The 26082-nt window shown below is 35.6% G+C and overlaps 2 non-coding genes across 2 annotated transcripts; both read right to left on the reverse strand.

The window, feature by feature from the left end:
* Nucleotides 1-4463: 4463 nt before the first annotated feature.
* On the reverse strand, nt 4464-4570 carry LOC126008513 (U6 spliceosomal RNA). The gene has a single exon (XR_007495840.1). It is a non-coding gene; the product is annotated as a U6 spliceosomal RNA (small nuclear RNA).
* An 8855-nt stretch (nt 4571-13425) lies between these two features.
* Nucleotides 13426-13531, reverse strand: LOC126007331 (U6 spliceosomal RNA). Its single transcript, XR_007494912.1, has one exon. It is a non-coding gene; the product is annotated as a U6 spliceosomal RNA (small nuclear RNA).
* Between the last annotated feature and the right edge of the window lie 12551 nt (nt 13532-26082).

Here is a 26082-nt window from a genome sequence, read left to right on the forward strand (position 1 = left end):
TTGAATCACAGAGGTTTGGGGCAGTTGAAGAACTCAGTGTCCATTACTGTTACAAGGATATTAATTGTCTCACCAAACCACCTGGCATTGGTATCACTTCAGTGGAACCCTGCACTCAGCACCTGAAAAGTAATTAAAAATAAATAACATAGCAATGTTCTTCAATGGTCTTGGTGGTGTTTTCTGTCAGCAGGATGCCGAGTTTCCTAAGAAAGTAACTCAGCTAAGAAGTTCCATGTTCCTAGAAAGTGCTTCCTCAAAACTTTCTCACCAGAATCCCTCTAGAGAGCAACAGCCGGTGTAGAAAACAAGGAGATGCCACACCGGCTTTATCGTCAAGGACCATGAGGAGCAAGTCACACTATTAATTTCCTGGAGACAATTTAGCCATACCACGCAGGTCTGTGAGCTTTGGTAAGAAGCCTGAAGCCCTGGAGAACGAGATATAAGAAGGTGCCCTGGAACCGCCTCTGGTTGCATTCACAGTCTTGCCTGATGCACTTCCACTTGAGGAAGGTGGACTTGCCAGAAGAGCAAGAGATGAATTTAGCACAGTGGATTATTAGTGAGATAGCCTCTTCCAATGTCCAAATGCTGCTGAAAGTTCTTCAAGCTACCTGCCATCCTCAGCCCACAGTCTGCAGATAGGGCGAACTTGGGCAGGACCTCCCATGCTCCTGCCCACCAGCTACTCACTTGTGTCTGCACCTTCATAGGAAGGTCATGGACCTTTGAATCCATGCCCTAGTCAGAGTCCTACCCTAGTCAAGATAGCTGGTCACCTCATCCATACTCCCGTCACCTGAGGCCTCTCGTTGGAAGAATTATTTCACAGATTGCAGAAATATAGGTTGGTTTGGCCCCACCCTTTTTGCACATATGGTTTCTGAATAGTTTTGTAATTCTTAGATATTCATTTTAAAAAAGTATTTTGGGTAGTATTTCATACATTTGAACAAATTTACTGAAAAATATACACATCCTTTACTTAAAATCGTTCTAGGACAAGTGATCTTTGAGGCTCAATAACAAGTAATTTCTTTGGGATATTACTATTATTATTCATTTGTCTACTCCTCAACCTCATTGTCCTTCTTCAACTTCTTTCCTCTTCTTTTCTCCCTCTTTTTCCTCCTCTCACACAATAAAAGTATGTATGTGTGTGTTCAACTGCTTTAAGTTCACTGATTCACAGTGCTTCTAAATGTGATAGCTGATTTTTGAATGTATGAGTGAAACTACTAATATAAACTTATTTAGAAAGAACGATAGTTGAATAGGAAAATCATAATTCATTTCTATAAGTAAATAGTCCTTTTTCATCATGTACTTGAATTGCTTTGATTAAAAAATGCAACTCTGGAGAGCAGGTCTTCATTAAAAGAAACTGCTTTTCTGGGGTGATCTGTACATTGCTTGATTAAAACCATGTCTAGGAGCTGTCATTTGAAAGTATTCTTTTCTGAAATTTGCATGATTAAAACACTCAGAAATAGTAGCTTTGTTAATGTTGCTATTATGTAAAACACTAGCTTAAGCTGACCATTCAAAATTATTGTAGGAATGGGATTCTTTAACATTTTTATTGTTTTTATATTTATTTTTAAATATGTAGTCAACATCATGTACAATGTTATTGAGTTTCAAGAATATAGTGGTACAACACCAAAACCACCACCAGTGTCAGAGTCCCTTCCTCATGACCCAAGTTTCCCTTCCAGCTCTCATCTTGCTTTCTTAGCAAACTCATTGTTTTGATTTAATTATTATAGTTAGGAACATGTTTACAATAGTGTTGGATCTTTGATAATTATCTTTGATAATTGTTACTCTATCTGTACACCACCAGAGTGTCCAAGATCCCTAGTTAAGTTTGCCCCACCCCAAACTTTGATAGTCTCTTTTATATATTCTAATGAGCTTGCTTACATTGCTACAGTCCATTCCCATGTCTTGCTGCTCTATATGCTACAGATATCTGTATTTTGTTGTCCCTCTGATTTACTTCTTTTTAACATGATACTCTCCAATTTTTATCCTAAGTTTAGCAAACTACATGATTTCATCCTTCCATGTGGCTAAATGACATTGCATTGTATACCATACTTTTTTAAATATAATTTTTGTTGAGACCAAAGTGAATCACAAGTCTTCCACAGTTACATTTAAGGTACATAGTGACAGTGAAGTAGGGCCATTCCCACCACCAGTGTTGAATTCCCTCTGCCCTTGTCCCCAGCATGCTTCCCCTATCTCCACCATTAGCCCCCTGGACTGCTAGTGTAAGACCCCTTTTGTGTATAGCTTAGTGTAGTTTGGGTCTTTTTTTTGGTGGTGGGGGGTCACACCTAGCAGTGTGCAGAGGTTACTTCTGGCTCTATGCTCAGAAATATCTCCTGGCAGGCTCGGGGAACCATATGGGATGCTGGGATTAGAACCACTGCCCTTCTGCATGCAAGGCAAATGTTCTACCTCCATGCTATCTCTCCAGCCCCTAGTTTGGGTCTTTTGATTCTACTGTCATTGACTTTGAGTTGAGTACTTAGATCTGATCATTTTTTATTTCCACTCAATTCTCATGAGATCGCTTTTCCCCTGGTACTGTCCACTTTTTTTTTCAATTTGTAGGAAGACATAGAAATATAAGGCAGAACAAGATGATCCATGTTCTATGGTTCTGTTAAAAAATAACAAGGAAGTGTGTGAAAGCCCCTGTGTAGAAGCTATAAATATACTACTATATTTTTATATATAAACTATATATATGTATATTACAAGAAGAAAAAAGAAATAGAAAAATTTTTATATCATTTATATATAAATATATATTTATTGTATTATATTACAGATAATATATTATAAGCAATTATGATATATATTCTTATATACTATAAAATATATAAATATACTATATTAATATATAAGCTATATATAGGTATATTATAAGAAGAAAAAAAGAAAGAAAAGAAAAAAGGGGGGACTGGTGTAGTTTTTATTTTCATAGGCATAGTAAGTATTGGGGAAATGAAAAAAAAATTACCTTGGCCTAAAAGATACAGGATGTCTCTTCTCTTGAAGCATACTGTCATGAGACTGACTACAGGCTCCGGATTGTCACACCCCAAGGTCTTTCTTTATGGTGTTAGGAAACATTCTGCTCTGTTGTGGTTGTCAAAGTCAGTCCTTTGTAATTAGTGATCTTTATATATCATAACTTTTTTATTCTCTCACTACTCATTGGACAGCTTTTCCATATCCCAGATATTGTACTAAGTGTTAAAGGAATCACAGGTGTATATATATCTTTTTAAATGCAATGTTTTTGAGCTATCAAGTTAGATACCAAGAGATGAAATCTTCTAGTCAAATGGTATCTCTATTTTTTTCTTTCTTCTTTTTTTTTTTTGTTTTTGGATCATACCAGGTGGCAGTCTCGGGGGACCATATGGGATGCAGGTATTCGAACTGGGGTCCATGCTGTGTTGGCCATGTGCAAGGCAAACGCCTCACCACTGTGCTATCGCTCCTGCCCCTGGTATCTCTATTCTTAATATTTAAATAATATATATTTATTTAAGGACAGTGATTACAAAATTGTTCATTGTTCGGTTTCATTCATAGAATGTATACCACCCTTCACCAGTGCACCCCTCCCACAACCTATGTCTCCCATTTCCCTCCACCTCCACTCCCAACCCCTACCTGTCTCTAGAGCAGGCAAATTGTTTCTCGTTTCTCTCTCTCTCTCTATTTCATTTTCCTTTGTGTCACTGTGGCTTGCACTATTGTTAATGGAGGGGTGCCTTACAAGCTTCTTTCTCCCCTTTCAGTGGTGCATTCTTGTTCACAGTGAGCAGTCCCAACTATCATTGTTGTTGCAAGTCAGCCCCTGAAGAGGTTGACTGATGGAGGGATGGAAGATGAGGTCTTCCCCCTTCAGCTCGGAGCACGCTCTGCCACCCCGTCCGGCCGACGGTTCTGAGGTGAAACGGCGTGTAAACAGCTCGCAGACAGTCAGGCTTGTGGAAATATTAGCTTTATTCGGTGGACAAGACTGAAGTCCAAAGTCTCAGCATCACTTCCAGCCAAAAAGCCTCTCGCCTTCCACAGACCCTTGTTTTTATCCCCCAGAATCAGGTACATCCCAATGGTGGGATCAGATACTACCCAATGGTGGAAGCAGAATCAGGTACCACCCTAAGGTGGGGGCAGAATGCCAGGTCACACCCTAGGGTAGGGCACAATCACCGATCAGGGTAGGGTCAGTAACATAATAATCCCCTAAAATATTTACATACACAACAATTATCACAGTAAATCCTTCTCTACTCTACCTGTACTCACTGCTCTTTGTGGTGACTTCCTTTCCTGGGTTGGATCTCATGACCCTTATCTATATTGTCTATAGATATTATTACCATACTATCTCTTGCTTTTCTTTTGTTTTCCCCACTTGCAAGGGACAAAATATGGAACGCTTTATGAATTTGTGTGTCATCCTTGTGCTGGGGCCATGCCTATCTTCTCTGTATCGTTCCAATTTTAGTATATGTGCTGCCGAAGCGAGCACCTCTTGCTTTTCTTATATCCCACAAATGAGTGAGATCATTCTATGTCTATCTCTTTCCCTCTGGCTCATTTCACTCAACGTAATAATCTCGATATTCATCCATGTATAAGCAAATTTCATGACTTAATTTTTCCTAACAGCTGCATAGTATTCCATTATTTAGCTGTACCACAAATTGTTTAGCCACTCTCTGTTGTCAAGCACCTGGGTTATTTTCAGATTCTAGTTGTTGTAAATAGTGCTGCACTGAACATAGGGCTGCAGAGACCGTTTTTGTAATGTATTTTTGTGTTCCTGGGGTATATCTCTAGGAATAGTAGTGCTGCATCATATGAAAACTCAATTTCTACCTTTTTTTTTTTTTTTTTTTTTGAGGAATCAGACTTGTATTAAAGTCATAGAAGATTCACATGTGGTTCAGGTCAAATGTTGAGAATATCAGAAAGATTTGATCCCAAGCACAAGCTCTCTAGTGAGGAGACCAGAAACAGACCTGGAAAAGAGACCCCCACTAGGTACAGAGGGGACCACATTTTCTAGCAGCCCCGGGGGTGAGGGAGGATTTGGGAGGTAGGACGAAAACGGAGGTGTAGGGAGGACAAATCGGTGACGGGAATCCCCCTGATTCTATGTAAATATGTACCTAAAATATTATTGTCAACAATATGTAAGCCACTATGTTCAAAATAAAAATTATATTAAAAAAAGATGAATTGATGGTATCACACATGGTGAAATGCTTGGATGGTGGCAAAATTCACATGGTCATTGTTTCTTTTTAAGTACAGAGTTTTGTGGGCTGTTGTGTGGGTTATTTTTCAGCTCTTTGAAAAATTGGGAGTGAGCCAAAGTACATATGATGGGGAGGAGAAAGGGCAGAAATGAAGCAGCAAAGTTTCCCTTGGAGGGACATGAGGGTAATAGAAAGCAAAGTCAAGAAAAAACCCTTTTCTCTATCTGGCTTCATGTATTTCTTATTGGTCCAATGAAATTAGGTTCACATTCTAGATTGGACATCTCTCTCCTTCTGACAGTCTGGACTGACAACACCTCTGTGACATGGAAGTAAAGACCTGGCAAAGCTTTTTGAATAATATTTATATTGTTTTCCAAAATACTGGATCAATCTGCAAGGCACTTATTGAACTTTACAAGAAAAATCATCTAACCCCATTAAAAATGGGGAGAAGAAAAAACTGATATTTCCTCAAAGGAGAAATTCAAATGGAAAAGGGCACCTGAAACATGCACCACATCATTAATTATCAGGGATTTTCAAATCAAAACAGCAACAAGATACCATCTTACACCACGGAGAATGTCATACATCACAAAAACTAGAACAACCAGTGCTGGTGTGGATGCAGGGAGAAAGGAATTCTCATTCAGTGCTGGTGGGAATGTAATATTCAATACTCTTAATTGGAGGAAGGCTTGGGCCACACCTGGTAACGCTCAGGGGCTACTCCTGGCTATTCACTCAGAAATCAAGCCTGGCTTGGGGGACCATATGGGATGCCGGGGATCAAACCATGGTCTGTCCTGGGTCAGCTACATGCAAGGCAAACGCCCTACCACTGCTTTATCACTCTGGCCCCTTTTTTATTTACTTTTTTTAAAATAAATATCCATACTGTCTTCCATTGGAGCTGAAACAGACAGCACTCTCAAAAGCAATAAATGAAAGCCCTTTTTATTTTTTTAAATGAGGTCTATCTTGTAAGCAGACTGCTTCTGAACTTTTATATTTTTATAACATAAAATTCTGAATATGAGTCTGGGAAATTGGGACATCATGATAGCAAAGCTGCCAAGTGAATGTAGTTTTAGGAGTATAGAATCGAAGTCTGTGAGAGTTGTTGGTTCTTAAAGCAAACTGTATTTTTTATGTAAACCCATCATTTTGTTTCCACCGCAGCATAAAATTTTATTTTTATTCACTATAGTTTGGGGGGGTCAAATAAAATCTTCCCACATTAAGAATTTATAGCCATGTTTTCATTTAAATTTTCTAAGAATGATTGAATGTCATTGCTTTTTATAATAATTTCTAGGGCTGCAGAGATGGTTGAAATAATTGAGACACATGTTTTGCCTATAAGAGCCCCAGATTCACCCCTAACATTGCATAATTCTCCCTGAGCACAGCACAAAGTAAAATAAAATAAAAATAATTCTCCCCAAGGAGAGTATTCTGTATTCTAGAAAACCTGTTTCACTGTTGAAAATCATATTTGAGTAAAATGTTCCTCACTAAAACAAACTCCCAAACCCACTCCTTCTTTATTACCATTATATTTCTATTTTGTTTGGGTCACACCTGGTGTTCTCAGGATTTATTTCTGGCTTGGCACTTATGGATCACTCCTGCCAGAGTTCTGGAAACCATATGTATACAGGGATTAAACCTAGGCTGATGGCAAGAAGGCAAACACCCTACTCACCGTACTACTACTTTAGCTTCTGCCTTTTTTTTTTTAATCTATGAAGCTGATAAATGGATGGCCACTAATTGAATCATAATGGTCTTAATTACTTTTATTCCCTCTCTGTTAAGACTTATAAATGCTATCTTTAGTTTAGTTCTGTTTTGGGAGTCACACTCAGTGGCACTCGGGGACTACTCTTTCCTAGAGTGACTCCTGGTTGTTTATTTGGGGGCATATATAGTGCTGAAGATTCAAATCAACCAGGATCAACCACATTCAAGATAGATATTTTTACCTTTGATATTATCTCTTGGGTATCATATAATAAATTTAGAAGAATGACTGTTCTATTTGGTTTACAGAACCATGATTGTCCTATGTTGCCAGTGAGAATATTCTCCTAGTGAGAATACATTTTAGAAATTTATAAGACTGTTTTATCTTACAGAGACTTTAAAGCCATTGGGTAAATGATAAAGTTTTGTTTTATGTGTATGGAAATTAAATCTTTGTCTTCAAAGTGGCATAGGTGAGGGAACTCAAAGTAGAAGAAAAGTCTGCTCTTTTCTATTTTAACATGATTTAATGAGTTCCACAACGTTTCTTGAATGGGTTTTGAGTGGATTTGAGGTTTTAGACTCGAAGTCTGAATAATGCTGACTATTTGGTGTCTTGGTAGAGGTTTAATATAATGGCCTTTTGGCAATAACATTGTCCATTTGAGTGATTAGTAAAATTGTCTTAGTTTTCTTGGCTTGACAGGTATATATATGTCTCTTAGCCCCTTCATCTTTCTGTCCATGCACTAATAATTTAACCACAGAAGATGAACTTTATTAGTGAGAAATGGATAAGCAATAGTTTGATGATAGGATAGAAAGAATATTGCCTAAGGTAAAATAACTAGGGTATATTAGATGATTATTGCATCACAACTTAAACAAACAGGATCATCCTTAAAAAGTGAACCGTGACTGAACAGAACCTACCTTGGGACCAATAAGGCAAACCCTACCCTAGGCTGTAGCCCAGGACTCATAAAAAAAACAACAGCAACAACAACAACAACAACAACAACAAGATGTCTTATTGCAGAGGCCTAACTTGGACAACAGAAACTGAGCAGAACCTTTGGATCCATAATATCTTAGGCTTCGGCTTAGGGACTGAACGAAAACAGGGAGCAAATGTTACAGAAGACTGAACACAACAACAACGATGGATAGGAACCTCAAGAATCTCCTAGAGACTCTGTCCTAGACCCTGACCTATAACCCACGCAAATACCAAGATCGCTAGCTATAGAGGCTTGATTTTCTCACACACAACCGAGAGGAAACTTTCCTGGCATCACAAAAAAGCCTTTGGGATGGGGTAATGAGTATATATGGAGCCAGGGGTTGATCCCATGATGGTATGCTTCAAGGATGGAGAAACCCTGAATCTCTAAGGCCACGGGAATTCCCTTTCTTCCTTATGCTTACTGTGCCTATGCAAAAAAAAAAAAAAAGTGGGAGAAACGCCAAACCCTGCCACTCCAGCACCCATACTTTCTTGTTTTGTTTTGATTTGTTAGTTTTTGACTTTATTTTCCTTCTCTTTTTTTCTCCCACTTTTCTCTTTCTTTTTCACTCTTGTGGTTATTATTTGGTGATTTATTTTTTTTTATTTTTTATTTGCCAGGTGCATTATCTTCCATTTTTCTTTTTTCTTTTTTTTCTCTCCTCTTTCTTTTTTGGTAGTTGTTACCAATTTTTTTCTCCTTTTTTTCTTATCCCTTTTATCTCCAATGATGGTGGAATAGATGCTCAATCTACAACAAGCTGTAAAGTGGAGACCAGTTGCACTAGCATTCTGGGGGGGGGTAAAGGAGAGAGATATGGGATACATGCTGGGAACAAGGGTGGAGGAAGGACAGCACTGGTGGTGGGAATGCCCCTCATTCATTGTCACTATGTACCATAAATGGATGCAGTGAAAGATTTGTAATGCACTTTGGTCACAATAAAAATTAAAAAAAAAAAGATCAATATCACTACCAAAGTAAAAAAAAAAAAAGTGAACATAGGGGCCGAGAGAAAGCAGAAGGATGGTGGTTCAAATCCTGGCATCCCATATTGTCCCCAGCCTGCCAGGAGCGATTTCTGAGCGAAGAGCCAGGAGTAACCCCTGAGCGCTGCCTGGTGAGACGCAAAAGTAAATAGAAAAAAAGTGAACTTAGATTATGTCAATCATAAATGAATTTTAGAATGATATGTTGCCCAATAATTTAGTCTGGAAAATCACAAAGAAATTGTAGAATCATGTAGAAAATTTAGAGAAAAAACTGCATAAAAGAAAAAATAAAGAAATAGGTAACATCTAGATAGTTTATATATATTTATTCATCTACCTTTATGAAACTGGATAATTCTAAATAATTATGTTACTCATAACTTTAAGAACCATGCTGCAAATCTTAAAATACACCTAAATATATAATGAATTTTATTTTCCCTAGAAGAGTATGTTTTCTAAGTTTAGCATCTTAAATGGAAAATTCAGAGAAAAACAGTTTCATTTCTCATATTTTTGTATCACAGCCTAGAGGATGATGTATTAAAATTAACTTTAAAAAGTGCTTACCCTTTAGATTAATACTTGTGAAACTGAGCATTAGACTACATTCAGTCTAAAACTATGTTCTTCAGGAAACTATTATGGTTAGGAGCCTAAAATCAGTTTAAATCTGGTGCTACTAATCATCACTATATTAAAAAAACAACTATACAATCTTGCCTTTAAGTACAAGGGTCCAGGCTTTACTTGTGGTTAGTCATGTGCAAAACAGAACGAAAACTTCCACTGTCAGTTTACATTGATTCCCATCTGCCATGAATGTAACCCATGATCCCTTTTCCATCGGGTATTTTGGATTCTTGTTTCTACTTCACAAAGAATCTGCAATCACTTATTCTGTGTGTCTCACCCAATTCTTGAAGAGAGACAACACTTGAAAATATAATGGCCAGATGATCTCAGGATGCAAGAATCCTTCAGATGTTTGCTGAAAACTATTGAAAGATGCTTCAGTTTGACAAAAGCAGGAAATGTTAATTTTCAGCTCTTTTATAAATAGAGGGATGATGTGTAAAGGGAAAACTGTTGTCACAGCAAATGTACACTTGAGTGATTCAAACCTAATTAGTGGTTATATGATTCACTTTGAATATATTTACTGTAACAACTGGTAAACTGCTTTTCAAATTCAGCTGTTGAATAGACTCAGTTTTTTTTTAAAAAAACAAAACAGCTCTGAAAAATTTTCTTTATTCTCTTTACACCTTCTTTCTTGACATATGTGCTACATAAAATCAATGATGCTTCTTTCATCTTTGTTTTTTCTCTCCCTCAAATTCTTCCTGCAAATTTTCCAGAATTCTTACTTGGTGAAACACTCTTATCTGTGTTCACTTATTTCCAGCAACATAGAATATGAATTTTATTTGGTAAAAAAATATAGTAGCAAGAGAAGTACTTAATTATGAAAAATAAGGAGATATTCCTTGAAAAACTCTTTAACCACTTCAGAGCAATTGATTTATTGGTAATTTATTAGTAATTTTTGCTATATTCTTTGTTAAATACTTAACTAGGTATGATAAAGAACAGAGAAATTGAAATAGAATGTTGAGTTAGTCATTGCAAGCAATGTTCAACATGGTTCATTAAATGAAATCCAAATAAAGCATGAGATTTTGTTTTGGATCTTTTATTTTGGGAGATTCTTTCCAAAAATTAAGTACCCTAAAATACAATACATGCTTCAAATTCCTCTCATTTGCAAGTTTTAAAAAAGATGACACAAATTGCACATTTGTGATAGATACTTTGGAAAATCAAGATGCTTATAAAGAAAATTGTGTTATTGTATTACTCATAATGCTTAGAAGTATTTCGTTTCCCAAACGTTTCCAGTCTCTGCATGTGGAAAAAAATGGAGTCATTATGTGCACATTTTTGTAGTTTCTTTGAGAACATTTTTCCCAAGTGCCTGCTTGTATTTCTGCATTCCTCAGTGAGCTCTTTGAAAATCTGATTCCCTGTTCCAAAGATTGACAATGATCCACAAAGAGTGCAGCTGTGCCATAGATATGCCCAAATGTAGTTTTTTGAAAACTGAGATGTTTTTTAAAGATAAAAATATGTTGTTTACTGCTTTTGTGAAGACTTAGCTATCAGTAATAAAATATATTAAAATAAGCATAAACTGTTATGCATATTTTGGTATACAGTTGAGGAAAAGAAAGCTTCTACATAGACTTAGAGAAATAGTTCAAAGAATAAATTATCAATAGAGTGAGGAGGGGAAAGTTAGCTGGTTTGGAAAAATTTTGCCTCTAAGAAAAGGGCTGCATTATCCTTTATTTTTATTTTGTTTTGTTTTGTTTTGTTTGATTATCTGTTTTATTTTGGGGTTATACCTGACTGTTCTTATGGCTTATTCTGAGCTCAGCTCTTTTTAATCATAATTACTCCTGGATATATTTGAGGAAACATGCAATGCTAGGGATTGAACCTGGGTAGGTAGCAGGCAAGGCCCTTGCCTGTTAGATTATCTCTCTGTTCCTGGTTTTTATTTCTTTGATATTTTTGTCCAAGAAAATTGTGCTTGGGAACCACCAAATTTTAAGTATGGAGTGAATAAAAACAAACTTTCGTTTTGGTGTTCACATAGATGTTAGCTTCATAACAAATGAACCAACCAACCAATCAACAAACAAACAGAAAATTCTTTGACTGTAAAATACTTTTATCCTGATGAGGTCAGTCATATAATTTTATTTTATTTTTGATTTATAGTAAAAGACATATGAAAAGATTATTCTGACAGTAAAGAGAAAATTAGATAGTGGGTGGATAGTCTGCTGTGAGGTCAGATTCTTAAATACTGTGGTTGAAATCTTAAAAAAATTTATAAGGCTGAATGATTTTATTACCACTAATAACCCTTGTGGCTTTGAAAGCTAAAATAATATGGGTAATCAAAATTTATGCTTTAGGACAGAAGATGATTATCTGCAGAGAGGAAGGAAATTCTTTCCCCAATGCTCTCTGCTAAACTATACCATGGATGAATAACTGCATAGCGTTTTTGGCTCAGGATCCTATGGTAGGAGTGAGATTCTGTTTTGTTGACTGTAGACTAAATGATCTGAATCTTAACTTAGTGAGAAAGGAACATACAGAATTGCTGCAAAGTAGGTGACAATGGTTCTGGGATATTTGGCCTCCTCTTTGAGAGGTTAGTTTTTCAGAATGTGGGGTTTTAGTCTCATAAATTTACTAAAGTAGCTCTTTTATGTGGGAGATGTACAAAACTTCTACCATTTTTTTTTTTTTTTTTTTTTTTGTGGTTTTTGGGTCACACCCGGCAGTGCTCAGGGGTTACTCCTGGCTCCATGCTCAGAAATTGCTCCTGGCAGGCACAGGGGACCATATGGGACGCTGGGATTCGAACCGATGACCTCTTGCATGAAAGGCAAACGCTTTACCTCCATGCTATCTCTCCAGCCCCAACTTCTACCATTTTTGAAGCTTTTCCTCCTTTATATTCATCCAAATTTATTTGGAGTATTTTCAACGAGTTGAGAAGACGACTTAAAAATGCTCTGTTTGATTTTGGTGATGGGAATTCCCCTGATTCAATGTTAATATGTACCTAATATTACTCTGAAAGATATGTAATCCACTTTGGTCAAAATAAAAATTATTATTATAAAAATGCTCTGTTTGATCTGTATCTAGAGAAGACAGATTTTTATTATACTGCAGCTGGTATGAATTTTTTTTGGTGAAATTGTTTAAAAATAAAAAAAAAAACAAAAACTTCCAGAATCAGGTCTGAGAAAGAAATTTACTGATTTCTTTATCTTAATCTGAGTAAATCAAGCTCACAGCTTCTCATCAGAAGCTAAATTTACATTATTCAATTACTACCCATTCATTCACAAATGGATTTGTATCCCTTATGTTGTCCAGAAATGTAATTCAAAAGAGTCTGTGTATAGTGGTATTCTAATAATAAATTTATTGTAATACATGCAAAAATGGAAAGATAAAGATATAGGTAATATTTTAAAAGTATTTTAATTCATTGAAATTTTTTATTATTTATAGTTATTAGTGAACAAACTTCATTGAGCATGCTTTATACAGTTTTTAAAATCTTATTGTATCATTGATTAAATATGACTCATATCTAGTTTATTTTCGCAGTTGGTTTAATGAAGACAACAAGAGGAAAAGATACTTACAATAGGTAAGTAGGCTCAGATGGATAAAGTGCAAACTTGACTTCATTTGAGGAATGTAATCTTTGTTCATATTTAATAATAGAACAATTTGGTTAAAATTCACTTGATACATAGCCATATTTCTTTCTTTTTAAATATGGAACGCTTCACGAATTTGCATGTCATCCTTGCGCAGGGGCCATGCTAATCTTCTCTGTATCGTTCCAATTTTAGTATCACCGGAGCCATATTTCTAGTGAGTTACTATGTCTCATCCATTCATATAAAGTGTTCCTTTGATACATTTCACTAAAGTTCCAAATTCAGTGAAATGTACTCAACATAGATGATTTTCAAAAAGTCTAAAAACTGTTTCTAACTTTTTTAAGTATACAGATTATTTGTTCACTTAATTTTAGTAGCAAGATAACTGCAAAATATTTGCAGTTACCCAATACCTGCTTTCAAGAGGCTCTTTCCATAGCTGAAAATTATTTCAGAATGTAATAATTTTTCCACTATCTTCTAAAATATCAACTTTACCTGGAAAAAGTTCAGATTTTAAAGAGTGTACATTTTATGTAAAACATAATCTGAAACATGAAAAGAAATCTGAAACATGTCTTTTATAAAAATCATTTTAATTTATGCCTAAATTTGATGGTTCTTTGAATTGTTTGCCATTAGATTGCATTAAATTGGGGCCAGAGCGGTAGCGCAGAGAGGGGGTGCTTACCTTACACACAGCTGACCCAAGATGGACCTTGGTTCCATCCCCGGCATCCATATGGCTCCCAAGCCAGGAGGATTTCTGAGTGCAAAGCCAGGAGTAACCCCAAAGTGTCACTGGGTTTGGCCCAAACAAAACAAAACAAAACAAAACAAAACAAAAAGATTGCATTAAATTAAAGGTAAATCACAATTTTTGTTTGTTTGTTTGACCACATCCAGTGGTGCTCAAGACTGACTTTATGCTCTGCACTCAGAATGACTCCTAGATGACTTGGGGGACCAAATGGATCGCCAGGGATTGAATCTGGGTCAGCTGCATGCAAAAGCAAGTGCTTTATTCCACTGTACTATCTGTTCAAAAGGTGACCACAATTATATCTCATTCCACTACAACCAGGGGTCTCAAACTCAATTTATCTGCGGGCCGCAGGAGGCAAAGTCGGGGTGACCTTGAGTGCAAAGTCAGTAGTAAGCCTTGAACATTGGGGGGTGTGATCCAAACAACTAAAACAAAACAAAACAAAACAAAACAAAAAAAGATTCCTCTAGGGCAGGGCCACAAAATGTTGTACAGAGGGCCGCAAACCGCTTAATAAGCTGCAGTAGAGAGTGGTATATAAAAAGTGGGGGGAAGTATAAGGATGTATGTTAACTTTCTGTATTGTAGATCTACCTCTTACTAGTTAGTTAGATATTGTGACCAATTAAGAGCAATTGACTAATGAACTATAATTATGGTCTCCCGAGCCTGCCAGGAGCAATGTCTGAGTGCAGAGCCAGGAGTAAACTCCTGAGCACTGCTGGGTGTGGCTCAAAGCAAACAAACAAACAGACAAACAAACAAAAAAGCCTTCAAAAACAAAAAACTAGAGAGAGAGAGAAAAAAACAGAGAAAATATTTCTCTAGAAATAGAAATGAAAAGGTTAGATTAATTTAATCCTTAGTTGTAGGAATCTCATTATGGAATTAATGACCTTACAAGGAAGAAGAATATAAGATATCTTTTTCTTATTCTTCCCTTCCCTCTCCATTTCTCCATCCTTCTTGCCTCTACCTTTCTCCCTATCCCCATCACCATCTTTCTCTCCTTCCTCTTCTCTATCCTGTGAAAATAGGGCAAGAAGGGGGCATTATGCAAATCAGGAAAAGCATACTCATTTGATTAGCAAAATATATTAATTTCAAAATTAGAACCTGGGACTTAGAATATCTGAATTTGAGTTTCTCACCCTGATATTATGTGGGATTGTGGAGAAATTGTTACCAAAACAGTGTTATTAACATATGAAATGATCCCCATAAAGTAACTTAACAATAAAATATTGCAGAAGTTGATGTTACAAGATGTTATATGATACAGAAAAGATATTTCTTTTGCTCTCCAGTAATGTGTGATCACAAAGAGCTAATTGAATTGAAAATAATATTAAGAGTGAGTTTTGTAAACCATGGTGCCTAAAATACAAATAAAACAAATAAACAAAAATGTAACACATGTCATATGGGGGGGCTGCATTGTCTGTATGTAATAATTCATGTAGATTTTGAATACTTTATTATGGTTTCCTTTGCCAGATGTACTTTTCTACCCTGATTTCTTTCAACATTATGAAAAAAAATTTTGCATATAGCTTTTTTCCCACTTGACAATCTTAAATTTGCTGTGTAGTAACATATCAAATAATTGAGAAATGAAATTTTATTCTTGGGATTATTATACTCTCTTATTTCATTAAATAAAAATGAGGAATTCAAATACCAAGATAAACAATTGTATTAAGGTTTATATCAATAAAGTTCTTTTCAATCCTTATTCTTTTCTTTTTTTTTTTTGGGTTTTTTTTTGGTTTTTGGGCCACACCCGTTTGACGCTCAGGGGTTACTCCTGGCTATGTGCTCAGAAATCGCCCCTGGCTTGGGGGGACCATATGGGACGCCGGGGGATATAACCGCGGTCCGTTCCTTGGCTAGCGCTTGTAAGGCAGACACCTTACCTCTAGCGCCACCTTCCCGGCCCCAATCCTTATTATTTTCAAAGGTCATAAATAAAAGATGAGAGGCAGAAAAGGAGAGAAATACAATGATTTTTTTTTCTCTTTAAATTCTAGATCTTGGTTACAAAATATATTTACATTATTGACAAAATGAGTAGTACTTTCTGCTAATGATTTTAAATTAATTATAGTGCTGAATATAATTCATACATTTTAATATAGCTTTTCATGTATATACTTTCTTATGGTGGGAATGTTTATTCAGCTTGTTCTATCTGGGGGTATTTTAATCTCTTAGAATTATATACAAACCCCCCAGGAACAGTCTCTGAATCCAGCAATGTCAGCTCAAATTTCAGAACTATGGAAGAGTTATGTTAGCAATTACAGGACATGTTCCTTATGGGTTCATAGACCTTTATCACACAAACACAAGATATTTAATTTGAAGCTATGTCCTCTTTTTCCATTTTTGGAGTGGGGTAGTAAAAGAAAAGAATAAAAACTAAGTATGACTCTACTGATAAAGACAAAGAAAAAGAGACTGGATATGTAATATGTAACATTACAGTCTTTATTGATCATCTTTTTTACTTTAAAAAATCTGTGTAGGGGCTGGAGAGATATCACAGCAGTGGGGTGTTTGCCTTGCATGCAGCAGACCTGAGAAAGGATCCAAATGGGAAGCATTCCCTATGGTTCCCCAGCCTGCCAGGGGCTCTTTACTTTTCTTTCTTCTTTCTTTTTCTTTCTTTCCTTCTTTCTCTTTCTTTTCTTTCTTTCTTTTCTTTCTCTCTTTCTTTTCTTTCTTTCTTCCTTTCTTTCTTTCTTTCTTTCTTTCTCTCTTTCTTCTTTCTTTCTTTCTTTCTTTCTTTCTTCTTTTTTTCTTTCTTTCTTTTTTTCTTTTTTTCTTTCTTTTTTCTTTCCTTCTTTCTTCGTTCTTTCTTTCATTTTATTTATTTATTTCTTTTTCTTTCTTTCTCTGTTTCTTTGTTCTTTCTTCTTTCTTTCTTTCTTTCTTTCTTTCTTTCTTTTCTTTCTTTCTTCTTTCTTTATTCTTTCTTTTTTTTTTCTTTCTTTCTTTCTTTCTTTCTTTCTTTCTTTCTTTCTTTCTTTCTTTCTTTCTTTCTTTCTTTCTTTCTTTCTTTCTTTCTTTCTTTCTTTCTTTCTTTCTTTCTTTTCTTCTTTCTTTCTTCTTTCTTTTCTTCTTTCTTTTCTCTCTCTATTTCTTTTTCTCTTTCTCTATTTTTTCTCTTTTTTCCTTCTTTCTTCTTTCTTTTCTCTCTTTCTCTCTATTTCTTTCTTTCTTCTCTCTCTCTCTCTCTCTCTCTCTCTCTCTCTCTCTCTCTCTCTCTGTTGGTTTTTGGGACACACCTGGTGATGCTCAGGGTTTACTCCTGATATAAGCTCAGAAATTGCCCCTGGCTTGGGGGACCATATGGGACTCCAGGGGATTGAACAGCAGTCCATCCTAGGCTAGCACAGGCAAGGCAGATGCCTTACTGCTTGTGCCACTGCTCCAGCCCCACTAGGGGCCATTTATGAGTGCAGAGCCAGGAGTAACCCCTGAGCACCACCAGCTGTGGCTCCAAAATCAATCAATAAATAAACAAAATTTAAAAAATAAAAATAACTTAAAAATTTATGTAAAGGGTTAGAATGAGAGAGCAGAAGGCAAGAAGCTTGCCTTGCATGCAGCTGACCCAAGTTCTTTCTCTAGCACCCCATTTAGGTATTCAAGCTTTTCCAGGAGTGATTCCTGAGCAGAGCCAGGAGCAAGCCCCAAGCAATGCTGAGTGTGACCCCCAAACCAAAATACATATATAAATCAGCCAAAATTTTCTTGTGAAATAAGCTGAATATTGTATTTGTCTGCATTAAAGAAGAATGGTAATTATTATAGTAAAAATTGTTTGATAAAAAATATTTAGTCAGGGCCGGGAAGGTGGCGCTAGAGGTAAGGTGTCTGCCTTGCAAATGCTAGTGTAGGACGGACCGCGGTTCAATCCCCCGGCGTCCCATATGGTCCCCCCAAGCCAGGGGTGATTTCTGAGCGCATAGCCAGGAGTAAACCCTGAGCGTCAAACGGGTGTGGCCCAAAAACAAACAAAAAAATGTTTAGTAAAATATAGATTCTGAGAAAATTCCTAAACTGAAAAAAATATAGCTATTGAAGAGAAAGGGGTTGTACATAAATGAAAAAGACATTATTCCTGTTATTGAACAATTTATGAACTAAAGGGAAATTAAGCAAATATTGAAATCTTGAGCCATATTTTTCTTACAGACCTTTCCCTTTATACTTTGGTGGGCAGAGATTTCAAAATATAATTTATAATTATTTTTGATGTTTTCTTTTGAGGGGGAATTGGTATTAAGGAAAATATCAAATAGTTTATTTCAAGAATGGCCATAGATAACAGAGTTCTGACAGTTTATTTTTATTTTTATTTTCAATGAGTAATAGTAGATTACTTAAAACATGAGAGAGGGAGCTTACTATATGAATAATGGAGAATTGAAATTTACTTCAGGGTCAAGTCTCAGAGACAGAAAACTATCTTCACAACAGGAACAAATCTAGAGAACACAGAGTCAATATTCCTTCCAAAGTGACCGTTTCCATCTCTGTGAACATAATTTAATTGCTTGCTAGTTTATTTTAGGGAGGGCAATTTATAAATATTTAAGGACTAATCAATTGTGTGTATTTTTTAGTTGTCTAGATATTACTTCTTGAACATAGACTAAATTATAGCAAATAGCTGCAGAGTGAAATAGACATTTTAAATCTTTTTCTTATTTTAAAAGTACCTATAAACTAATTAATTACAAAATTTTATTGACTTGATTAGAAGCTTTGGAAACATGAAGAAGTCAAAAAGTTAAGAGAAAATAAGAAAAAGAGTAGAAAATTGGATATATGATTTTTTTCTCACTGCTATTATTTTCAACACTTAATTTTTGTATAGAAACTATTTAGAAGTATTTTAGGATATTATTTTCTATGTGATTATCTTTTGTTGTCAGTATAAATACAAATGTGGTCCTTTACATTTCTTCTCCCTCAATATATATGATTTTATTTTTAAAGCCAAAATCTTTTAACATGGATGGATATAAAAATTATTGTTTTGTTTTGGGCCACACCTGTCAGTTCAGAGGCTATTCCTGTCTTAGAGGTTGCTCTTTTAGTGCCAGGGAGGCCAGATGGTGCCAGAAATTGAAACTGGGCTTCCTGAATGCAGACCCTGTACTTAAGCATTTCCTTGTGCATAAAAAGAATTTGAGTCATACTGTATTGACATAGTATTTTAGAAATTTTAGGATCACTGAATGCTAGTATTTATTCTTTAGTTTAATATTGATTTTTAGAAGAGTGGCTCAGTGATAGTACTTTTGCACAGCCTCATTGAATCATCATAAAACATTGTATAAGTTAAAAAACAATAGAGACACTTGTGATGGAGGGCATTAGATTCTTAGAACACTTATTTACCCCCATAGCTAAAAGTTTATACCTGTTGGTCATATTCTAATTTCATTCTTTCTCTGGTAACCATATTTCTCCTGTACATTTCTCTAGGTTTGTTTTCATATATAACACATTTAGGTAATTTGATATATTTCTTTTTCTGTCTGATATATTTCACTTAGTATAGTTCTGTTTGTACTGTCACAAATGACAGAATTTTGATCTTTTACATTGCTGAGTAACATTCCACAAAATATATTTTATTGTCTTCATACATGCATCCATCAATGGACATTTAGGTTGTTTCCTTACATTAGAGGCTATTATGTCAATAAATACAGGGCTCATAATCTCAGAATTTCTGAGATTCTGATTTCACAGATGTTAACTTCTCCACTAGTCCCTTTAAATTTCCATTGTCAAAGGTCACTTAAGCTGTGTGTCTTGGAAGCAGTAGCATTAGGAAGGCAGTACTTGACATAGCAGTTAGGAGAAAACAACGGTGGCAATAAGAGAAAATAAAACAGAAAATGTGGATTTTTCAGAGTTCAAAGGCTCATCATGCATTTTTTGTTTTTTTTGGGTTCAAAAATCTGAGCGGTGATGCTCAAGGGTCACTCCTGGCTATGTGCTCAGAACTCGCTCCTGGCTGGGGGACCATATGGGATGCCAGGGAATCGAACCTCGGTCAGTCCTAGGTCAGCTGCGTGCAATGCAAATGTCCTACCGCTGCACCACCGCTCTGGCCCCATCATGCATTTTTTTATGGTCTGAAAACTGCCTGGACTATTTTTGGTGACGATTTGGGTAACATCATGCAGTGCTCAGGGGTTACTCTTGAATTTGCTCTCAGGGGTCATTTCTGGTGGTGCTTGGAGACCATAGGATGCCAGGATGGAATGCAGGTTGGCTGCATGCAAGGCAAATACCCTACCCATTATGGTATCGCTCTGGCCCTTGTCTGTACTTTTTGGAATGCTTTATTAGGAAGTGAATGTGAGTCATGAAAGATGTATTGATTTATTGGGACAGTGCAATTTCAGTATTACACCAGGAAGGATTATCATCTTCTATTTGGGTGCATATTTATTTCCATTTTGATGCCAGAATAATAATAATTATTATATGAGCCTCACAGGGGATATTTTAATAATTAAAGTGATAATGTCCTAAGAATTATGACATGCATATATACAGATACAAAGCAAAGTAAGTAAAGTAAAATGTATTTAATGAATAATTTAATGCAACCGAATCCTTGTCTTTGTCAAACAATTTATGAGATGCAGTGAACTTCAATTTATTATTTTAAGTGTTTTTCTTGTCATTATAGTATTATCTTCAAAAAGATAAAAAATATATTACATTTTTTGTTACCAGAAGTGTGATGTTTTCTTTCCTCTTGTTTGTTTATTTATTTATTTATTTATTTATTTATTTATTTATTTATTTATTTATTTATTGGCTTTTAGGCCACACCCGGTAACACTCAGGGGTTACTCCTGGATATGCACTCAGAAGTCGCTCCTGGCTTGGGGGACCATATGGGACACCAAGGGATCGAATTGCGGTCCATCCTAGGCTAGTGCTGGCAAACCAGACACCTTACCTCTAGAGCCACCGCTGTGGCCCCTGTTTTTTTAATTATTTATTTATTTATTTATTTATTCATTTATTTGTTTATTTATTTATTTTTGGTTTTGGGGCCACACCCGGTAGTGCTCAGGGATTACTCCTGGCTTTTGCCCTCAGAAGTCGCTCCTGGCTTGGGGGACCATATGGGACGCCGGGGGACCATATAGGATGTGGGGGGATCGAACTGCGGTCCTTCCTAGGCTAGCGCTGGCAAGGCAGACACCTTACCTCTAGCGCCACCATGACAGCCCCGTGTTTTTTATTTTTTAAATAATTTTTATTGTGACCAAAGTGAATTTGAATCTTTCACAGTAATATTAAAGGTACGTATTTGTTTATTTTCTAAACCACATCTGGTGGTGCTTAGGGCTTACTCCTGAATCTGTTCTTAGGGCTCATTCCTGGCAGAATATTGGGGACCATATGTGCTGTTATGGCTTGAACCTCTGGTTGGCCTCTTGCAAAGTATGCGCATTGCCCTCTCTACTTCTCTTGACTTTTTCTTTAATACTCACAAAAGGTTTATTTCAATATGTAATTCAAGTGACAGCTTAAAACTAACAATGTTTTAATAGGGAAAGCTTTGTTATTTGGGGAGGAATTTTTTCTTTTTCATCTAAACATGAGAATGAGCAAGTTTTTCATTTCTGTTATTAATGGATGTGACTCTGTGTGCATATTGAGGCATGCATGAGTGAGTGTGGCATAGCTTAAAGGCCTTTTCCCCCTTCTATCCTCCATACCTCACTATGCTGAGTCACTTTTAAACTACAAAATTGTTAACTTAAACTCCCATTTAAAAGATGATGGAACATTACTGGGCTAAAAAATGGTTGTAGAAGACCTAGCAACTGTAGACATTTGGATTAGGAGAGTTTTTGTTTTTCTCATTTTTACTTCTAGGCACATTAAATGATGAAAGAACTATTTTCTCTAATTTGATTCGACTTCTCTGATTTAGCTTTGAGCAGAGTTCTGCTGTTAATTTCTTGGTATTTTTCTTCTATTCAGAGTCACCTAGTTAAGATTATAGTGTGATCAGCCTATATGAAAATTTCTTAGATTATGTTAGTTGTGGTCTTGGTTAGATGTGTAAAAGTGAAAGCTGCATTTATTGAGCACAAAGTATTAATCAATTTTTTTTCTCTAGAAGTCTAATGACTAGAGATTAATGCTCTGAGCTAGGCAAGTTGGGTCACTTCAGATGGTCAGTAAGGATTCCAGACACCTCTGTTCGTGATTTCACAATATTTAATATATTACTCTTTTGAAATTGTCAAAGATAGTTTGCTACTACATCCATATTCTGGAAATCATGATAGAGAGAAGGGAAGTAAAATAGCTTCATTCTAAAAACAAATAAAAAAAATAGCTTCATTCTTTTTAAAGGCATATGCTTAAGTGGCACATATGACTTCCATTCAGATTCTATTCCAGCAGCCTAGGGTCAGGACAGATATACCTACAAGTGAAACTAAGATATATTTATTTTGGGCCAGAGCGGTGGCGAAGTGGTAGGGCATTTGCTTTGCACGTGGCTAATCTAGGATGGACCGTGGTTTGATCCCCCAGTATCCCATATGGTCCCCCAAGCCAAGAGCAATTTCTGAGCACGTAGCCCCCCCAAAAAAAAGACATAGTTATTTTAAGTGACCATGTAACCACATACTCAGTAGACTACATTTCATTTGGGAGCAGTAGACAACATATCATTCTCAATGATATATCAAAAGTTAGTTCATAGCACAAAAGTAAGCACAATTAAGAAAGCTAAAATTAAATTTTCTGAGCACAGTGACATGAAACTATAAATTAGTAACAGATAAGCGACTGGAAAATTCAAAATTATGTCGAAATTAAGGAAAGCATAGTTAAGACAGGGAAGGGACCACCTGGACAATAATAGTTGGAAATGATCACTCTGGAAAGAACTGAGTGCTGAAAAGAGGTAAAGTGATATGCATGATATTCTCTAAGTATCATAATTATAAACATGATGTCTAAAAGGAAAATAAAGATAGGTAGAGAGTAAGTGAGAGAAGAGAGAATAGTATCTGCAATCTAGGTAGGATGGGTGGGGACTAAGGATATTGAAGGTGGGAAATGAACTCTGGTGAAAGGACAGGTATTGGAACATAAGATAACTGACACTCAACCACCACCAACTTTTTGACTGCATCTCAATTTCAAACCATTCCCATAGAACAACCCCAAATGTGGAAATTAAATGAATATATGAGATCAAAAAAATAAAGAATATTTTGAAACAGAGGCCAGAAAGATAGCACAGTGATAGGGCGTTTGCCTTGCATGCAGCCAATCAGGAAAGAATCTGATTCAATTTTCAGCATCCCATATGGTTCCCTGAGCCTGCCAGGAGCTATTTTTGAGTGCAGAGCCAGGAGTAACCCCTTAGCGCCTCTGGTGTGGTCCATAAAATGAAAAAAAAGAAAGAAAGAAAGAAAGAAAGAAAGAAAGAAAAAGAAAGAAAGAAAGAAAGAAAGAAAGAAAGAAAGAAAGAAAGAAAAAAGAAAAGAAAACTCAGTTCTTTTGAATCAAATGAAAAAGGAAACAAAATATGTGAAATGTATGGTATACAGCAAACAAATATTTTAAAGGGGATCTTTGCAGTGAAAAATAACTACTTTAAAACTTTAAGATCTCAAACAGACAACCTAGCATTATACCTCAAGTAGAAAAAGAACTAAGTGTAAAGTTAACATAAGGAAAGTGATAACAAAGATCGCAGAAGAAATAAATAAAATATAGAATAGAAAGAGAGTAGAAAGAGGAAATAAAAAAAGAGTTGTTTATCAAGTGAACTGACAAACTTTTAACTAGACTTAATGGAAAATATTCAAATAATTAAAATTATTGGTCCAGAGTGATAGCACAGAGGTAGGGCATTTGCCTTGCACACTGCCAACCCGGGCGGGGCCTGGATTTGATCCCTGGCATCCCATATGGTCCACTGAGCCTGCCAGGAATTATTCCTGTCAGGAATTATTTCTGAGTGCAGAGCCAGGAGTATCCCCTGAGCACTGCAGGGTGTGGCCAAAATACTCCCCTAAAACGAACAAGCAAACAAACAAAAAATAAAGAAATGTAAACTAAAAAAATACATATATATATATATATAAATAAAAGGTGAGACATTTAGTGGATACTATAAAATCTAAGGGGAATGAAAGTAATGTGAACACTGCTACTCCAGCAAATTGAAGGATGATTAATTTGCATAAACATGAAAATAGATAGTGTGGAAAATAGAAAATCACAATAGATCGATAATGAATAAAGCAATTGAATCAATAATTATAAATCTCTTCATACAGTAAATTTTCTTTCTTTCTCTGTTGCAAGATAAATTTTATTTAAAGTTACACAGGAAAGTGTGAGAGGAAAAGAAAGAGAAGAGGTAAGTGTTCAAAAGAAAACACTTTGGAGCTTTTCCAGAGTGGAAAAAGGAAGCAAAGCTCCATAGAACCAAGAAAGCAAGCATGTGTTCAAGGAGTAACACAAGCTTGAAGAGAAAGCTAATTTTTAAAATACCCGATAATAAACAGTTGAGTTTTGTTGGGTACATTTGGGCAGCCTTGAGGGAAGTCCTCTCTTCCTCTGTGACTTTAGCCACAAACATATAACAAACTTAATTTCTGGATTTAACAATGTTCTTTATAGTTCTTAACTATTTTATATAGTTTTATATATCTTATATATCATATATATCTTAATATATATCTTAATATAACATATATATATTTTATATCTTTTGGGGGGGTTGGGTCACACCCGGCAGCGCTTAGGGGTTACTCCTGGCTCTACGCTCAGAAATCGCTCCTGGCAGGCTCGGGGGACCATATGGGAAGCCAGGATTTGAATCAATGATCTTCTGCATGATAGGCAAATGCCTTACCTCCATACTATCTCTCCAGCCCCCATATATCTTATATCTTATATAGTTTTTCATATATTGGTTTATGAACTGTTTCTGATAACTCCACATTTCTTAACTATACATTTCCTGAAAAAATTTTAATTTAACTGAATTTTTATAGAAAATTTTAACATTTCTCAACCAAACTTTTCTTCATTTTTTAACTATACTTAGATAGTTTATGATATATTGCTTATTAACAGTTTCTGATTAATCCCAAGACTTAGAAGAACCCCATTTTATTTTAAGATGGGGAAACTAGGCTCAAAAGCTTTAAATTCTTTGAATCAGAAAACAAAAAATGAAGTAGATGTGAGTCAAAGATTCCTATCTCTGACACCTTGCCCAGAGCATTTTCTATTCACTTTAATCTTTTGACAATAACAGATCGTTTAAATATATAATTTATTGTGAAATCTCAGCACTCAAGTCTTCAAGAAGCACTCAAAAATCATTAAAAACTCATTCTAGTTTCTTGAGACGTAAACATTATTTTTTTTAATGAAAAAAAGTAAGAAATTCAGCTGCACTCACCATAGGAACATTGTCAGTTCCAAATTGTATTTCTTGTTTTTGTATTTCCCAGTTTGACACTAGAATTTCACATGTTCATTGCTATTCTCTGCTGTGATTCTAAGTGTAGCATCTTGACATGAGAAATCATTTTAAGCATATAGGGAGTGCCTGGTGCATAGTAACAATTGTCAATGAACCAGAGAAGAAAAATTAAGACTAGTCTATGCATGTGATAATTATGAGAGGAATTCATGATCTATAATAAATAATGTGAAGTATTCATAAGTGTTCATAAGAAATGTTAGAACAAAATGAATGCATCCATATGGCAAAAACCAAACAAACAAAACTAAAGGGATGCACTGGAGAGGACTTATTCTGATAAAGTCAGTCAAATTTCAGTCAATTCTAAGATAAGGACCTCTGGGAAGATTATTTATTTGGGAGATTATTATGCAGATAAAGAAGAGTTTGAAAGAATGTCACAAGAAAAGGAGATATAAAGAGTTATTATTGAG

The sequence above is a fragment of the Suncus etruscus genome, chromosome 4, assembly GCF_024139225.1.
Source record: "Suncus etruscus isolate mSunEtr1 chromosome 4, mSunEtr1.pri.cur, whole genome shotgun sequence".
NCBI classification, from domain to species: domain Eukaryota; kingdom Metazoa; phylum Chordata; class Mammalia; order Eulipotyphla; family Soricidae; genus Suncus; species Suncus etruscus.